Raw genomic sequence first — 13049 nt, 5'->3', positions numbered from 1 at the left:
GTCAAGGACTACATGTCAGATGGCATAGCTGTGTTGAACAATCCATCTGCACCCTTCAACTATTGGGTATCGAAGCTAGACACCTGGCACAAACTGGCAATGTACGCAATAGAGGTGCTGGCTTGCCCGGCAGCCAGCGTTATGTCGGAACGCTGTTTCAGTGCTGCCGGAGGCATCGTCACAGATCGGCGTATCCGCCTCTCCACAGAAAATGCAGACCGTCTGACTCAAATTAAAATGAATCAATCCTGGATTGGAAACGACTACGCAACACTCCCGGACCCCAACCAAGTAACATAAACAATGAACATCTGTGATGGGTTAGCGTTTCCGGTCCCTGTTTATTGAACCTCTCATCTGTATTACATTTATGACTGCATGGCGACAAAATGCAAATTGCTATCCGCACACTTCTTGTCCTCATGCAAGGCCTGGGTTGTTGTGTCTCAAAGCGTGGCCTTCTCCTCCTGCGCCACCCTCCTCCTGCGCCACCCTCCTCCTGTTCCATCACGTGTGCTGCTGCTGGGTTAGCGTTACCGGTCCCTTTTCCTGGAACCTCTTATATGTATTACATTTATGACTGCATGCCGACAAAAAGCATGTTACCTGTGCAAAGAAAACAGACATTTCCCGCATTTAAAAGACAGTTTTCCCTTTGAAACTTTAAAATCGATTTTCTCAAAAACTATAAGCTCTTTTTGCTAATTTTTTTTCCCTCTTGTACCCACTCCCAAGGTGCACATACCCTGTAAATTTGGGGTATGTAGCGTGTAAGGAGGCTTTACAAAGCACGAAAGTTCGGGTCCCCATTGACTTCCATTATGTTCGGAGTTCGGCTCGAACACCCGAACATCGCGGCCATGTTCGGCCTGTTCGGCCCGAACCCCAACATCTAGATGTTCGCCCAACACTAATGGGCACCTTAACAGTTTTTCTCCAGTCAGGACCCAGTGAGACTACTGATAAGGAATTACAGCCATAAACTACTTTACTGTAGGAAGCCCAGTTCTCTGCCAGGAGAGGATAGAAATAAAAAAAAGGCCGAATTTAAAAGAATACACTTACCTGGGGCTTCTTCCAGCTCACCGCAGGCGGCGAGGTCCCGCGGCATCCTCCTGGCTCTCCTTCAGGCTCCGTTGGCCCCCCGTTATTGGCGACCCCCAGGCCTGGTGTCAGCCGGCTCTTCCTGGTTAATGACGCAATACGTCAACACGCCGTCCGCTTCGCGTCATCACGGCGGCCGGCATGACAGGAAGAGCCGGCTGACACCAGGCCCGGGTGACGCCGATAACGGGGGGCCGGCGGAGGCCGAAGGAAAGGAGCCAGGAGGACGCCGCGGGACCTCGCCGCCTACGGTGAGCTGGAAGAAGCCCCAGGTAAGTGAATTCTTTTAAATTCGGAGTCCCTTTAACTGCTTCCAGACTGTGTTGGTAGAAATCTAAGTCCTGCAGGTGGCTGCACAGCTCTGACAGGACGTAGATTTCACCTTCCCCGCCACGTGCTCCCACTGCCACTGCCAATCTTGCCGCTCTGCACCCACCATAGTTCACTCGCCCTGCTGTCTATAAGATGCCAGAGCTCTGTGAGCAGGTCAGAAGCCACTTTCATTGGCTCCTGACCACATGATCACTTTGAGCCAATCACATTGGCTTACATTGATGGACAGCATCAGTAGCCAATGAAAGCGGCTCCTGATCAGCTCACACAGCTCTGCCGTCATAGCGGCGGCAGAGAGAGGGGCCTGCGGCGATGGGAGAGCATTGTGACCAGCAAGAGCAGTGGGTATGTGGGGCGATTTTTCCAAAAGCTTCGTTTTCTGGTACCAAAAGTCACAGGTTCTGGCCAGAGACTGCTGGTACGCAAGGGGTTAAATGATTGGTAACGTGTCCCCTGAATAACATCAGTATGTCCTCCAAATGAGGTGATTAAGGCACCTTTTCTACGAGCAGTTGATAAGCAGCAAAAAGCGCGCAGTGCAGCCGCTTGTGGAAAAGGGCCTTGAAGGAAACCTAAAGCAAAAAGAAAACAGTTTCACTTGCCTGGGGCTTCTACCAACCGCCTGCAGCTGCCTGGGGCACCGGAGGTGGGGAAGAGCCCCTTGTCCATGGATTGGACAAGGGCTCCGGGGTGAGGGGAAGCCTGGCCGCTCCTTCCACCTGGAGCCCCCCCCCCATACCATGGACCATGCGGGCTGGTATAGCTCAGGGTGGTAAAGCCCCAGTCGGCCAGGGCTCCGCGCTCTGGCTATCCTGGCCTGCAAGGGGGACAAGGGGTTACAGAGGCTCGGGAGGGGGGACCCCACGCCTTTTTTTTTCAGATTTCCCACACTCAGAACATTCCCCAAAGATAATTTTTTATTTTTTTTAAAATATTGTTTCCCATTATCTTTTTAACATAACCTGCAAATTTGGTGTTGCTAGGATGTAAGGGGCCTTTGCTATTAACTGCTGGGAAATATTTCCCACGATCTGTCATTGACCGGCATTTAAATGTATCATTTTTTTTCTTTGAACTTTTAAAATCGATTTTCTCAAAAAGTATAAGGTCTTTTTTAAAAAAAAATGTTCCCCTTGCTCCCACTTTTCTTCTTAACATAACCTGCAAATTTGGTGATTCTGGCATTTAAAGGGGATTTGCAATTAATCCTTAAATTCGGCGGGTTTTGAATCACGAATTCACGATCACGGCCGAATTTTCCCCTGACCCAGATCCGAATGAATGCACCCGAATCGAATTCGAGTCCTATCGAATCGGGCGAATCCGAATTTGACCCAGACCCGAATTCGAATGTACTCGAATAGAATTTGTGTACATTCGAGTATCACTGGTAGAGACATACTCAAAGACTGGCAGCTGTAATTGCAGCAAAAGCTGGTTCTACAAAGTATTGACTCAGGGGGCTGAATAATTACGCACACCCCACTTTGCAGTTTTTTTTTTTTTTTTAATGTTTGGAATCATGTATGATTTTCACTCCACTTCTCACGTGTACACCACTTTGTATTGGTCTTTCACGTGGAATTCCAATAAAATTGATTCATGTTTGTGGGTAATATGACAAAATGTGGAAAACTTCAAGGGGGCCGAATACTTTTGCAAACCACTTTATGTAATCATATGTATACTGCTTATTTTCAAATGTTAATATGAAGGAAAATGAACCAGGATAGAAAGTACCAGTGTGGCTTCAATTATAAAATAACATATTTTTCTTTTGAAATCTTTATAGTATGCGCAACTAGGGGTGTGTCTAGGGCGTGATTAAGGGTGTGGCAAGGGTGTGGCTTAAGTGTCCCTATTTCTTATCTCAAAAAGTTGGAAGTATGGCCAGGGCCTGATCGAGGGGCCGGTTACAATTTCTGGGGCACCAACACAGGTGTCCATTTAAATATCTGAATGGTCGCCTATGGCAGCACCCAAATTTCCTATTTCAGAGTCTCCCACATAGGTAGCCAGAGAGCCCTGTTTATGTGGCAAGAGGGGGCCCCGAATACACCACAAAGCAGAGGGTGAATTAAAGTGAACCTTAACTGTATGAAAGAAAAAAAAAAAAGAGTTTAACTCCCCTGGGCATCTACCAGCCCCGTGTTGCTGCCCTGTGCTCGCACCGGGACACACCCATCCTCCAGCGCTCCGCAGCACCCTACTTTCATTCTAATGAGAGCCTCTGGTCCGCTCGCCTCCTAATCGCGCTCCCATGGACCGGAGCACTCTGCAGATTTGTAGCACTAAAAAAATCTCTACAGCTGCACACAAGCATATGACTGTAGGTGGAGCATAACGGCCATTGGAGGCGGGGCTTATCGTGGACTAGCGGGGGCGGGGCTGTGGTTTAGAGGCAGAGCTTTGCAAGGGGACATTGTGGTCAATGACCGCTGCTCAGGGTAAAGTCCCCCTTAGGATAAAGATAAAGAGGGAGCGCGTGTGCTGCGCTGTATATACTGCTGTACATGGATCATGCAGTTATGTACTCAGTGAGGTGCATATGCCTATCCACACTCAAGCTTGAGACACACATCCAATTTTGATTGGCCAATCTTATCACTGCCATGTCGTATGAGAGGCTTACTTGCACAAGCTGGTCTCAGTATTTATAGTCTCTTACTCTACATTGAGGTGGGAAAAGTCTCTAGCAATTGGCCAATCAATGTTGGATGTGTGTATGCACCCTAAGTTACTTTCCCTCTATCTGCAATGCTGGGGTTATGTGATATACACAGGGCCCGGCTGTCTAGAGTACTCTGGCCCGCCCCTTAGAATGTGGCTGCTCCTCCCCTCAGTGCTGTCAGACTGGGCAGCTCCGCCCCCTGATCTCCCAGCAATACAGCAGAAGCTGTCACCTTGTTAGCCACAGCTTGGCACTGACACACTGGCCTGCCCTTCAGTATGTCGCTGCCCCTCCCTCCTCAATGCTGCTGGCGCACCCAGAGAAGCATATAGTAACATGTCTGTAGATTTAAGGCCTGTATACACTGAAAATCACTAAACGTAGTGTGATGAGGCTACCTGTTGCTGGTTTCATGATTGTTACATTATAAAACACAATGCAAAGTACCAGTATGGGCTGCTGGCCGGGGGAGAGCACTCCTGTCTGCTCAACCTGCCATGTGCAGTAGCAGCGCCCCTGACCACGTGCAGCTCAGTCTGCAGCCACCTGCATCCATATACAGCCGCCTGTCCCTTCCAGCAGCCTCACTCACTACTATATTCCCCAGACTCACAATATATACACAGCCCTCCCATAGAACTGGCTCCTAACAGTGTCTACTGTCTATGTACATGAATAAGACATTCTATAGCGGCCACACGGGGGAGCTCCGCACACAAGTTCCATGGACATTTTACAGTCCGGCCACAAGAGGGAGCTCCGCACACAATGCTGCCAACTTACATACGCGATCCTGGTTCCTGGCTGCTCCGTGTAATGCCTCCAGAGCGTAGGAGGGACTCCCGTCCTCGGCTGTGCAGAGCGGTGACTCGTCCACCTCCTCCGGCTGTCAGTGTCTCGGGCGTGCTGTGTCCGCGGAGGGCGTGTTTCCGGTCACCTCACCTGCTGCAGATGCCTCGCGCTTCCAGCTCACCCGGCCAGTGCTATATGTAATGTATGCAATAGCATTGCTGACTATACTGTAATATATATGCTGTATATTAATAGAAGATTAATACTAGGCACAGCATATATTGTCAGGCTGTAATGGTAAAGCACAGCTTTTATGCAATGATTTAACACTTGTTTCTGCAACTAGGTTTACAATCATTACCTTTGTTCTGTTACTGTGGACTTATCATTCTGGTGGACTATATTTACATTGATAACACAGTCCACTTCAGCTTATAGGAGGGCTATCTAACTCTGGGCTCACCTCTATCTCTTTCCCTGAACTCTAGCAATCATTAGGGCTCTTTCACATCACAGAACGTGTGCAGGAACCAATTTCGTGCACGCATTACCTGCGGCGTGAAAGTCGGGAAGTTGCGGTGCAAGCTGATTAGCGGCGGTAGTTCCAATTCACCCGACGGGAGAACGCCGAGGCTGGACGTTACGAAGCTCCCACATGTGTTACAGCGTATTTGTTCTGGAATGCTTTGTCTAATGTGAAAGTTAACATGAAAGTCAAATAGGCTTTCATGTTACCTTTCTAAACACAGCCAGGGAGCGATCCGTCAAAACGCACAGTGCAGCTCCAAGTGTGAAAGAGCCCTTACTGGTTCAGCTGTATCACACTGCAGACCAAGTTGCACAGCTGCTGAGCCATAAAACATTACCTGCAATTCTTCTTAGGGCTCATTCACACTAAGTGCTGCGCTGTCAGTTTTGACGCATTGCACATAGTGATCCACATGGTCTATGGACTTTCATGTTACTTTTCACCGTACACATTTTCCCAATGGGTTCTACTGTGTTGCTGCTGCCATGTCTGCGCTTTGAGACCCCTCGATGTGCATTCCGTGTGATGGAGACGCATGCACAAAATTGCATTCATGCATGTGTTCTGTAGTGTGAATGAGCCCTTAGCAATGATGCTGGGGATATCATGTTTAACAGAGGCCTCCTGACCTGAATCTCGGGCCTGTCATCTGGCATACTGTGATCTTCTGGGCTGTGTCTGTAACCTGAGGTCTGTGTATGAGCGATGCTGAGCGATATTATACCTGAGGTCTGTGTATGGGGCGATGCTGAGCGATATTATACCTGAGGTCTGTGTATGGGCAATGCTGAGCGATATTATACCTGAGGTCTGGTGTATGGGGCAATACTGAGCGATATTATACCTGAGGTCTGTGTATGGGGCGATGCTGAGCGATATTATACCTGAGGTCTGTGTATGGGGCGATGCTGAGCGATATTATACCTGAGGTCTGTGTATGGGGCGATGCTGAGCGATATTATACCTGAGGTCTGTGTATGGGGCGATGCTGAGCGATATTATACCTGAGGTCTGTGTATGGGGCGATGCTGAGCGATATTATACCTGAGGTCTGTGTATGGGGCCATGCTGAGCGATATTATACCTGAGGTTTGTGTATGGGGTGATGCTGAGTGATATTATACCTGAGGTCTGTGTATGGGGCGATGCTGAGCGATATTATACCTGAGGTCTGTGTATGGGGCGATGCTGAGCGATATTATACCTGAGGTCTGTGTATGGGGTGATGCTGAGCGATATTATACCTGAGGTCTGTGTATGGGGCGATGCTGAGCGATATTATACCTGAGGTCTGTGTATGGGGCCATGCTGAGCGATATTATACCTGAGGTTTGTGTATGGGGTGATGCTGAGTGATATTATACCTGAGGTCTGTGTATGGGGCCATGCTGAGCGATATTATACCTGAGGTCTGTGTATGGGGCCATGCTGAGCGATATTATACCTGAGGTCTGTGTATGGGGCGATGCTGAGCGATATTATACCTGAGCTCTGTGTATGGGGCCATGCTGAGCGATATTATACCTGAGGTCTGTGTATGGGGCGATGCTGAGCGATATTATACCTGAGCTCTGTGTATGGGGCGATGCTGAGCGATATTATACCTGAGGTCTGTGTATGGGGTGATGCTGAGCGATATTATACATGAGGTCTGTGTATGGGGTGATGCTGAGCGATATTATACCTGAGGTCTGTGTATGGGGCGATGCTGAGCGATATTATACCTGAGCTCTGTGTATGGGGCGATGCTGAGCGATATTATACCTGAGGTCTGTGTATGGGGTGATGCTGAGCGATATTATACCGGAGGTCTGTGTATGGGGTGATGCTGAGCGATATTATACCTGAGATCTGTGTATGGGGTGATGCTGAGCGATATTATACATGAAGTCTGTGTATGGGGCGATGCTGAGCGATATTATACCTGAGGTCTGTGTATGGGGTGATGCTGAGCGATAATATACCTGAGATCTGTGTATGGGGTGATGCTGAGCGATATTATACATGAGGTTTGTGTATGGGGCGATGCTGAGCGATATTATACCTGAGGTCTGTGTATGGGGTGATGCTGAGCGATATTATACCTGAGGTCTGTGTATGAGGCCATGCTGAGCGATATTATACCTGAGGTCTGTGTATGGGGCGATGCTGAGCGATATTATACCTGAGGTCTGTGTATGCGGTGATGATAAGCGATATTATACCTGAGGTCTGTGTATGGGGCAATACTGAGCGATATTATACATGAGGTCTGTGTATGGGGCGATGCCGAGCGATATTATACCTGAGGTCTGTGTATGGGGTGATGCTGAGCGATATTATACCTGAGGTCTGTGTATGGGGCGATGCTGAGTGATATTATACCTGAGGTCTGTGTATGGGGCGATACTGAGCGATATTATACCTGAGGTCTGTGTATGGGGCGATGCTGAGCGATATTATACCTGAGGTCTGTGTATGGGGCGATGCTGAGCGATATTATACCTGAGGTCTGTGTATGGGGCGATGCTGAGCGATATTATACCTGAGGTCTGTGTATGGGGCAATACTGAGCGATATTATACCTGAGGTCTGTGTATGGGGCGATGCTGAGCGATATTATACCTGAGGTCTGTGTATGGGGTGATGCTGAGCGATATTATACCTGAGGTCTGTGTATGGGGCGATGCTGAGCGATATTATACCTGAGGTCTGTGTATGGGGCGATGCTGAGCAATATTATACCTGAGGTCTGTGTATTGGGTGATGCTGAGCAATATTATACCTGAGGTCTGTGTATGGGGCGATGCTGAGCAATATTATACCTGAGGTCTGTGTATGGGGCGATGCTGAGCGATATTATACCTGAGGTCTGTGTATGGGGTGATGCTGAGCGATATTATACCTGAGGTCTGTGTATGGGGCCATGCTGAGCGATATTATACCTGAGGTCTGTGTATGGGGTGATGCTGAGCGATATTATACCTGAGGTCTGTGTATGGGGCCATGCTGAGCCATATTATGGTGCAGTTTGGGAAGGGGAGGTGGGGAGTTTAGCTGGCAGTGTGTAGGGCTGGATCATATTCCACAAGGTGGCTGCTATGGCTTCGATATGCTGAAGCTATGTACACACATGCGAGAATTGTCGCCCATAAGAGATCGAGAAACGATCCCTCGGGCAATAATTTGGGGAATGATGTTGTACAGACATGCCTCTAGCCTTGAGGCCAGCAATGTGCTCTGTTGCTATGGAGGAGGGCAGAGGGGACGACAATCGGCGTATGACGGAGGCGCTTTAATTAGTGGGTGGGGCTAGTAAAAATCATTGTGAATGGTTGTGCTTGGGCATCGGGGATCGTTAAAAATCCTACAGGACGGATCTTTAATGTTGCCCGAGCAATAGCGATCTGCGGCCTCTGTACACACATAATGATCGTCAGTTGAAACTGAAACAGCGGATAACGACAGATGCATGTGTGTCCCCATTCACCTCTATCCCCCTCTGTTCTCTCCTAAATGCCAGCAGGAGCTGCTTCAGGGTTGGCAGGCACTAGACCCGGCGGTGCGCGTCATTGACTTGTGCGCAATGATGTGTGCTGCCGGGCCTAACGCTTGTGCACTGCTGCTGACCCGGATCAGCTTTTGCTGGCTTCTAGGAGAGAGCAGAGGGGGATGGAAGTGAATGTGGAGGGGGGGGGGGGGGGGGGGGGGGACAGTGGGCATGAGGACTACTCACTGTACGTGCCTGCTTCAATTCTGATTGGCCAATTTTACTACTTCCATGCAGTATGAGGTTTGAGGCTTAACCACTTGAGGACCTAGGGCTTTCTACCCCTTAAGGACCGGCCACTTTTTTTCCATTCAGACCACTGCAGCTTTCACGGTTTATTGCTCGCTCATACAACCTACCACAGAAATGAATTTTGGCTCCTTTTCTTGTCACTAATAAAGCTTTCTTTTGGTGCTATTTGATTGCTCCTGCGATTTTTACTTTTTATTATATTCATCAAAAAAGACATGAATTTTGGCAAAAAAATGATTTTTTTAATTTTCTGTGCTGACATTTTTCAAATAAAGTAAAATTTCTGTATACATGCAGCGCGAAAAATGTGGACAAACATGTTTTTGATTAAAAAAAACCCATTCAGTGTATATTTATTGGTTTGGGTAAAAGTTATAGCGTTTACAAACTATGGTGCAAAAAGTGAATTTTCCCATTTTCAAGCATCTCTGACTTTTCTGACCCCCTGTCATGTTTCATGAGGGGCTAGAATTCCAGGATAGTATAAATACCCCCCAAATGACCCCATTTTGGAAAGAAGACATCCCAAAGTATTCACTGAGAGGCATAGTGAGTTCATAGAAGATATTATTTTTTGTCACAAGTAAGCGGAAAATGACACTTTGTGAGAAGAAAAAAAAAAAGTTTCCATTTCTTCTAACTTGCGACAAAAAAAAATGAAATCTGCCACGGACTCACCATGCCCCTCTCTGAATACCTTGAAGGGTCTACTTTCCAAAATGGGGTCATTTGTGGGGTGTGTTTACTGTCCTGACATTTTGGGGGGTGCTAAATTGTAAGCACCCCTGTAAAGCCTAAAGGTGCTCATTGGACTTTGGACCCCTTAGCGCAGTTAGGCTGCAAAAAAGTGCCACACATGTGGTATTGCCGTACTCAGGAGAAGTAGTATAATGTGTTTTGGGGTGTATTTTTACACATACCCATGCTGGGTGGGAGAAATATCTCTGTAAATGACAATTTGTTAATTTTTTTTACACACAATTGTCCATTTACAGAGATCTTTCTCCCACTCAGCATGGGTATGTGTAAAAATACACCACAAAACACATTATACTACTTCTCCTGAGTACGGCGATACCACATGTGTGGCACTTTTTTGCACCCTAACTGCGCTAAAGGGTCCAAAGTCCAATGAGTACCTTTAGGATTTCACAGGTCATTTTGAGAAATTTCGTTTCAAGACTACTCCTCACGGTTTAGGGCCCCTAAAATGCCAGGGCAGTATAGGAACCCCACAAATGACCCTATTTTAGAAAGAAGACACCCCAAGGTATTCCGTTAGGAGTATGGTGAGTTCATAGAAGATTTTATTTTTTGTCAAAAGTTAGCGGAAAATGACACTTTGTGAAAAAACACAATTAAAATCAATTTCCGCTAACTTGTGACAAAAAATAAAATCTTCTATGAACTCGCCATACTACTAAGGGAATACCTTGGGGTGTCTTCTTTCTAAAATGGGGTCATTTGTGGGGTTCCTATACTGCCCTGGCATTTTAGGGGCCCTAAACCGTGAGGAGTAGTCTTGAAACGAAATTTCTCAAAATGACCTGTGAAATCCTAAAGGTACTCATTGGACTTTGGGCCCTTTAGCGCAGTTAGGGTGCAAAAAAGTGCCACACATGTGGTATCGCCATACTCGGGAGAAGTAGTACAATGTGTTTTGGGGTGTATTTTTACACATACCCATGCTGGGTGGGAGAAATACCTCTGTAAATGGACAATTGTGTGTAAAAAAATCAAAAGATTGTCATTTACAGAGGTATTTCTCCCACCCAGCATGGGTATGTGTAAAAATACACCCAAAAACACATTATACTACTTCTCCCGAGTACGGCGATACCACATGTGTGGCACTTTTTTGCACCCTAACTGCACTAAGGGGCCCAAAGTCCAATGAGGACCTTTAGGATTTCACAGGTCATTTTTGTTTCAAGACTACTCCTCGCGGTTTAAGGCCCCTAAAATGCCAGGGCAGTATAGGAACCCCACTAATGACCCCATTTTAGAAAGAAGACACCCCAAGGTATTCCGTTAGGAGTATGGTGAGTTCATAGAAGTTTTTATTTTTTTGTCACAAGTTAGCGGAAATTGATTTTAATAGTTTTTTTCACAAAGTGTCATTTTCCGCTAACTTGTGACAAAAAATAAAATCTTCTATGAACTCACCATACTCCGTACGGAATACCTTTGGGTGTCTTCTTTCTAGAATGGGGTCATTTGTGGGGTTCCTATACTGCCCTGGCATTTTAGGGGCCCTAAACCGTGAGGAGTATTCTTGAAACCAAATGTCGCAAAATGACCTGTGAAATCCTAAAGGTACTCATTGGACTTTGGGCCCCTTAGCGTACTTAGGGTGTAAAAAAGTGCCACACATGTGGTACCGCCGTACTAAGAAGAAGTAGTATAATGCGTTTTGGGGTGTATTTTCACACATACCCCTGCTAAGTGGGAGAAATATCTCTGTAAATGACAATTGTTTGATTTTTTTACACACAATTGTCCATTTACATAGAAATTTCTCCCACCCAGCATGGGTATGTGTAAAAATACACCCCAAAACACATTATACTACTTTTCCTGAGTACGGCGGTACCACATGTGTGACACTTTTTTGCAGCCTAGGTGCGCTAAGGGGCCCAACGTCCTATTCACAGGTCATTTTGAGGCATTTGTTTTCTAGACTACTCCTCGCGGTTTAGGGCCCCTAAAATGCCAGGGCAGTATAGGAACCCCACAAGTGACCCCATTTTAGAAAGAAGACACCCCAAGGTATTCTGTTAGGTGTATGACGAGTTCATAGAAGATTTTATTTTTTGTCAAAAGTTAGCAGAAAGTGACACTTTGTGGAAAAAAAACAATAAAAATCAATTTCCGCTAACTTTTGACAAAAAATAAAATCTTCTATGAACTCGTCATACACCTAACAGAATACCTTGGGGTGTCTTTTTTTCTAAAATGGGGACACTTGTGGGGTTCCTATACTGCCCTGGCATTTTACGGGCCCAAAACCGTGAGTAGTCTGGAAACGAAATGTCTCAAAATGACTGTTCAGGGGTATAAGCATCTGCAAATTTTGATGACAGGTGGTCTATGAGGGGGCGAATTTTGTGGAACCGGTCATAAGCAGGGTGGCCTTTTAGATGACAGGTTGTATTGGGCCTGATCTGATGGATAGGAGTGCTAGGGGGGTGACAGGAGGTGATTGATGGGTGTCTCAGGGGGTGGTTAGAGGGGAAAATAGATGCAATCAATGCACTGGGGAGGTGATCGGAAGGGGGTCTGAGGGGGATCTGAGGGTTTGGCCGAGTGATCAGGAGCCCACACGGGGCAAATTAGGGCCTGATCTGATGGGTAGGTGTGCTAGGGGGTGACAGGAGGTGATTGATGGGTGTCTCAAGGTGTGATTAGAGGGGGGAATAGATGCAAGCAATGCACTGGCGAGGTGATCAGGGCTGGGGTCTGAGGGCATTCTGAGGGTGTGGGCGGGTGATTGAGTGCCCTAGGGGCAGATAGGGGTCTTATCTGATAGGTAGCAGTGACAGGGGGTGATTGATGGGTAATTAGTGGGTGTTTAGGGTAGAGAACAGATGTAAACACTGCACTTGGGAGGTGATCGGACGTCGGATCTGCGAGCGATCTATTGGTGTGGGTGGGTGATCAGATTGCCCGCAAGGGGCAGGTTAGGGGCTGATTGATGGGTGGCAGTGACAGCGGGTGATTGATGGGTGGCAGTGACAGGGGGTGATTGATGGGTGGCAGTGACAGGGGGTGATTGATAGGTGATTGACAGGTGATTGACAGGTAATCAGTGGGTTATTACAGGGGAGAACAGATGTAAA

This window comes from Hyperolius riggenbachi, chromosome 7 (genome assembly GCF_040937935.1).
Source record: "Hyperolius riggenbachi isolate aHypRig1 chromosome 7, aHypRig1.pri, whole genome shotgun sequence".
Classification (NCBI taxonomy): domain Eukaryota; kingdom Metazoa; phylum Chordata; class Amphibia; order Anura; family Hyperoliidae; genus Hyperolius; species Hyperolius riggenbachi.
Note: the sequence above shows the minus strand (reverse complement) of the source record.